Below are 6,000 nucleotides of genomic sequence, written 5' to 3' on the forward strand. Positions count from 1 at the left end.
GGGGTTCTGAAGCTTGAGGGAAAGACCCTCTGCGAGCTTCAAAGGGTCGGTCCACCATCTTAGGTGTTCCTTTACCTCTTCTGATAACACCAGAATCGAATCCAAAGTGTTTGGTGCTTCCAATTGTCGGCAAGGAAGAATTGAAGAGGTCTGAGGTGCAACCTCCCTAGGGAAACAAACTTCTCCAGTGAGGAAATGGTCCCCAGCAGACTCATCCATTCCCTCACCGAGCATGATTCCTTCCCCAGAAAGGTTGACACTTTGCTTAGGCAATCTAGTTGTCGCCCCTGGGACGGAAAAGCACGAAAAGCCACTGAGTCCATCTGAATCCCCAGATAGACTAAATACTGAGAATGGGTCAGATGTGACTTTTCGAGGTTCACCAGAAGCCCCAGGGACTTCGTTAACGACAAAGTCGTGTGAAGGTCCTCCAGACACCGGTCTTTCGAGGAGGCTCGTACGAGCCAGTCGTCCAGGTAGAGAGAGATCCTGACATTGGAAAGATGAAGCCACCTCGCAATGTTCTTCATCAGTAGGGTGAATACCATGGGAGCAGTGCTGAGTCCAAAGCAGAGAGCCCTGAATTGAAAACACTTTTCCTTTCAGGACAAAACCGCAGGTATTTCCTGGACTGGGGGTGGATGGGGACGTGGAAATACGCGTCCTGGAGATCTAGTGAAGCCATCCAATCCCCCGGTCTCAAGGCTCCCATCACTGACTGAGGTGTCTCCATCTTGAACCTCTGCTTGATGACAAAGAGGTTCAGGTTGCTGACATCGAGTACGGTCGCCATTCCCCCCCGACTGCTTTGGCACCAGGAACAGTCTGTTGTAAAATCCGGGGGAATTCAAGTCGGAGACCTGTTCTACGGCGTGTTTCACGATCATCTGATCTAACAGAATCGTAAAGCACTTGTTGCTTTTCTCCCCGATAGGAAGGAGACATGTCCCTGGGTGTCGTAGACGTGTGGGGGTGGTTTCAGGAACGGGAATCCGGTAACCCTTCTTTAAGATGTCCACGGACCATTTGTCCGCACCTCTCTCTTCCCAGGCTTGCGCAAAAAGCTGAAGCCTGGCTCCAACCGGTGACTGAAGGACTTCTGCTTCACTTCTTGTTCTTGGCCAGCGCCGTGGCTCTGCCTCTGGAAGTGCCTCTTCCTCGAGGGGCTGGTCTCGAGGAAGAACTACCTCGAAAGGGCTTCGATTTCTTGAGAATCGAAACTCCCGAGGACGAAGGAACCGCAGGTCTCCTTGAAGATTGTGCGAGGAGATCTTGCGTGGCCTTCTCCTGTAGACTGGTCGCAATGTCTTTTACCATAGCCTGGGGGAAGAGATGATCCGAAAAAAGGAGCGAAGAGCAAGTCTGCTTTCTGTGACGGAGAAACAGATTTCGCTGTAAAATTGCAAAACAGGGATCTCTTCTTCAAGAGCCCTGTGCAAAAGTGAGCTGTAAGCTCCTCCGAACCATCTCTGACGGCCTTGTCCATGCACGACATTACGCTGGACAGCTCCCCAGACTAATCGAGTCGGAACTCCTAGACTTGCATCCAGAACTCCCAAACACCAATCTAGAAAGTTGAAGATCTCTAACGTCCGAAAGAGGCCTTTAAGGTGGTAGTCCATTTCCGTAGTAGACCATGAAACTTTCGAAGAGGACAGGTGAGACCTCCTCGAGGCATCCACAATGCTGGCGAAGTCTCCTTGGGCTGACGAGGGAAGTCTAATACCTACGTCTTCTCCGTCTCATACCAAATGCCAGCCTTCCCACTAAGTCCTCGAAGGTGGCAGGGCAAAAGAAGTCTTTCCTGAGACTTCCTTTTCTCCATCCAGTCATGGACCTTACGAAGAGCCCTCTTAGTTGAAAGGGACTTCTTCATCCTGACGAATGCCGAGACCTTGTTTGATCTTGGACGAAGAAAGTTGTGAAGGAGGAGAGCGAGGAGCTTCCGGGTGAAACGTCTCTCCAAACTCTGATTGAAGAAGGCGGGTCAAAACCTGGTAGTCGGAAGAGACTGCCGCCAAAGGTTTTCTCATCATCCACTTCAACCGAAGCGTCACTAACCTCTGTTTCCGACACAGGTGAAGTTGGAGGCAAATAGGCTGGTCCAAGACTATCTGGTCTAAGTTTCCACGAGGCGCGTTGCTGTGAAGTGGAAGGTAAAGCTGACTCATTAATAGAAACTCCGGTGGTATCTCTAAGACCCGGAGCAACTTGCAAAGTCTCATCACAAACAGGTGGGAGGCGACGAAACTCCACATCTTCGTCTACCCGAGCGTCCGCTGGCGCACACCTGGCGTCCACTGGAGCACACCTGGCGTCCACTGGCGCATACCTGGCGTCCACTGGGCGCACGCCTGGCTGCAACTAGCGCGGGATTGGGCGTCCACTCGCGTGCTGCTGGCGTCCGCTGGCGCACTGCTGGCGCACGCTTGGTCGTCCACTGGCGTGCGAATGACATTTACTAAGGCGCGCTTAACATCTCGTGTGCGCTCTGCTTCCGCTGGTGCACTCTTAGATGCCACTGGCGTTCGCTTGGGCTTCTGACCGAGCGGATCAGGAACGTGAACTTGCACCGAAGCGTTCACGCAAGTATCGAGCTCTCGCACCGCAAGCTTACGAGCGGGTAATACCGCTTCATGCGCCGAGCGAGCAAAATCCTCTTCACGTCCTCCAGAGAGCCGCTGGGGAGTCGCACGAACTCTAGCAGGCGAAGAAAGTGGAGAGATAGACGAGCGAGGAGAGGGAGAGGGAGACCTTCTAGATCTCTTCACAGCAGACGGTCATCCTTTCTCCTGGGACGTGGTTGCGTCCTTTCTTAGAAGAGCATCAGCAAGCTGTTGCTGCAAAGAAAAAAAGCGCAGGATCTTCTCAGTAGGAGGGATTCCTTGTCAGGTGACGGGCTGATCCTGTGAGAAGGCGAGGGGCGAGGGGACGCCTTCTTCCTTCTCCCAGAAACTGCCGTAGCACGCGCTCGAGAGCGACTGGGGCGCTCAACAAAGTCATCATCCGATGACTCCTTACGCTTCTTCTGTGGCGGGAAGGCTGCGAACACACTCTCAGGCGATGATCGCCTCTCGAGAGCCAAAACTGGACGTGAAGCGTCACGATCACCAACGCTCCTTTTCAGCGGGCGTGAAATAGAATGAGAGCTCCACCCCTTGTGCGGGGAGGAATCCTCTGAGAAGAGAAACACTCTTTCAGGAGCGTGCACCGCGCACGCTCCTTGGCAGTCTGTGTAACGTCAACAGATACTGCCCGAAGGCAACGTCAGATCGGTGGGCAATTCCCCGTAAACCCTCCGCGGCTTTCGACATGCCCTCTCCCTGAAACCTGGGAGTCCGGCAGCGGTATAGGCCTAAGGTGGAGGCGAAATGGGGCCGATCTGACGCACCCTCCACCAACGAAGGAGCACTGTCACTGCACTTTGCACCTTCACTTTTGCCTTCTAAGGCGAGCACTTTAGATTCTAAATTACGAATCGACTCTTAAGATAAGTGTAAGGGTATTACCCTCTACAGACACCTGTTTCAGGGCCCGAAGGCAACACTCAGGGTTAGGAGTAGTGATTAAAGGAGGGTTAGTAGGAGAAACATGAACTTCCTGCCGTTTACCTGAACGCTCCTGGAGGAGACCTCCTTAACCTATCCCGTTCAAGCTTACGCAGATAGGACTCATACGCTCTCCATCCAGAATCAGAAAGACACTCACATTCCTTGCAGCGACTTTCATACATGCAATCATGCTCTCTGCAACTCTTACACAAAGTATGAGGGTCTACTGATGCTTTCAGTAGGCCTACCTCGACAACACTCTTGGTACAAAACCTGGCGCTAGCCGAACTAGAACCAGACATCTTATTTAAAGAGAAATCCAGCCAAAATCAATCAAATCCACATTAACGTGTGCCTAGCCACCGATCCAAAAGTCAGATACCAAAAAGAATCAAAAAGGGGTACTTATAGTAGCCAGTTTCCTAAATTCAAGACGGAGGTGCTGAAAACTGTGTTTTACAACACCGGTGACAGAAAAATTATGAATAGAAAATGGGAATGATTCCTGATACCCGCCTCCCAGCGGCGGAAATGGGGTACTAACCACCTGACTCCCACTACGTGTGGTCGTAAGTTTTTAATTTCTGTCGGACTTCGAAAATTACAGCTATATATATATCTGACAGGTAAGTTTCATGAACAAAACGGTTTTACACAGCTGAGGGTAATACCCGAAACCTTATATTAACATTACATTTCAGCAATAACATGAACATTTCAACAACACTGCTCTGACACGTGTAATGAGGACTCAAACCTCAGCAAACACCTTAAAAATAACACATAGTTCACCACCACCATGAACTTAAACATAATATTACCACTAAACCTAATTATAACCATTTACAGTAAACCTTATTATTAACCTTTATCGTTACCATTAACAGTGTCAACTCTTATACCAAAACTAGACATCATCAAAACAATATCCTATGATACCATGAATCAATCCAATAAAAAAAAAAACGCTACGACCATCTTCTCCCTCACGACCCCAAAACATTCAGATTAGAAAAAAAAAAAAAAATAGATCAAATCTGCGAAGCCAGCCACTGAAGGTTTCAAACCCCCATCCGAGAAAGAGCGTCTGCCAACACATTATCTTTGCCGAGGAATATGTTTAAATTGCAGGTCCCATTCCTGCAATAATATACTCCAACGACCCAACCTTTGGTTTTTATTCTTAAACCGATTAAGGAAGGTTAAAGGGTTATGATCCGTAAGACTAATATAGGAGAATCTGTGGAGGTAAGGTATACATTAAAATGATTAATTGACATAACCATGGCCAAAGTTTCTTTCTCTACAGTGGAATATTTCCTCTGGGAAGGCGTTAACTTTTTTGAGAAATAAGCTACGGATGAGATATCCCCTGCTCATCCTGCTGCAGTAACACAGCCCCAACTCCACATCACTTGCATCCGTAGCAAGAGAAAAGGGAATGTTGAAATTGGGGGCTCTCAACACTGGAAAGTTTAATAACACCTTTTTGAGGACTTAAAAGCATTATGAGTCTTGTCATCCCATACAAATGAAACCTGTTTCTTAAGGAGGTTAGTAAGAGGATCTGCAATATCTGAAAAGTTTTTAACGAAACGCCTATAGTATCCCACTAAGCCGAGGAATCTCCGGACATCCCTACGACAAGATGGCACTGGCATACTCTCTACTACCTCTACATTAGCCCTCTTAGGGGCCACTTTCCCATTACCAACAGTATGTCCCAAGTATACCACTTCCGCCCTAGCAAAATCACATTTACTTAAATTTACCACTAAACCAGCTCTTCTTAAAACCTTAAATAGAGCCTTAATACGTTTGAGATGAGTGTCCCAATCATCAGAATAAATCACAATGTCATCAATGTAAACCACGCACCTTCCAGCCCATAAACTAAAGAATTCATTAACCTTTGGAAAGTGGCGGCGGCATTCTTTAACCCAAAAGGCATTACACGACACTGGAACAAACCCTGGGGGTGACAAAAAGCGGACAAGGCCCTCCGGCCCGTTTAGACAGGGGTACCTGCCAGTAACCTTTGAGGAGGTCAAACTTACTAATATATTTTGCTTGACCTAAACGATCAATACAGTCCTCCACACGAGGCAAAGGAAAACTATCGGAACGGGTGACCTCGTTTAATTTCCGATAGTCCACACACATCCTATAACTACCATCGGTTTTCTTTACCAACACCACCGGTGAGGACCAAGGACTATTACTTCGGCTCTATAAGACCGTGTCTTAACATATACTCTACTTCCTTGGCCACCACCTCACCTTTTACAGGATTTCTTTAAACGATACGGAGACTGTTTGACTGGACAAGCAATCACCTACGTCTATATCATGCTCTAAAATAGACGTACGACCAGGGACATCAGAAAATAAGTCATTATATTCATACATTAACCTTTTCAATACATTCCGCCTGTCCCCATCCAAATGG

This window comes from Macrobrachium nipponense, chromosome 5 (assembly GCF_015104395.2).
Source record: "Macrobrachium nipponense isolate FS-2020 chromosome 5, ASM1510439v2, whole genome shotgun sequence".
Lineage (NCBI taxonomy): Eukaryota > Metazoa > Arthropoda > Malacostraca > Decapoda > Palaemonidae > Macrobrachium > Macrobrachium nipponense.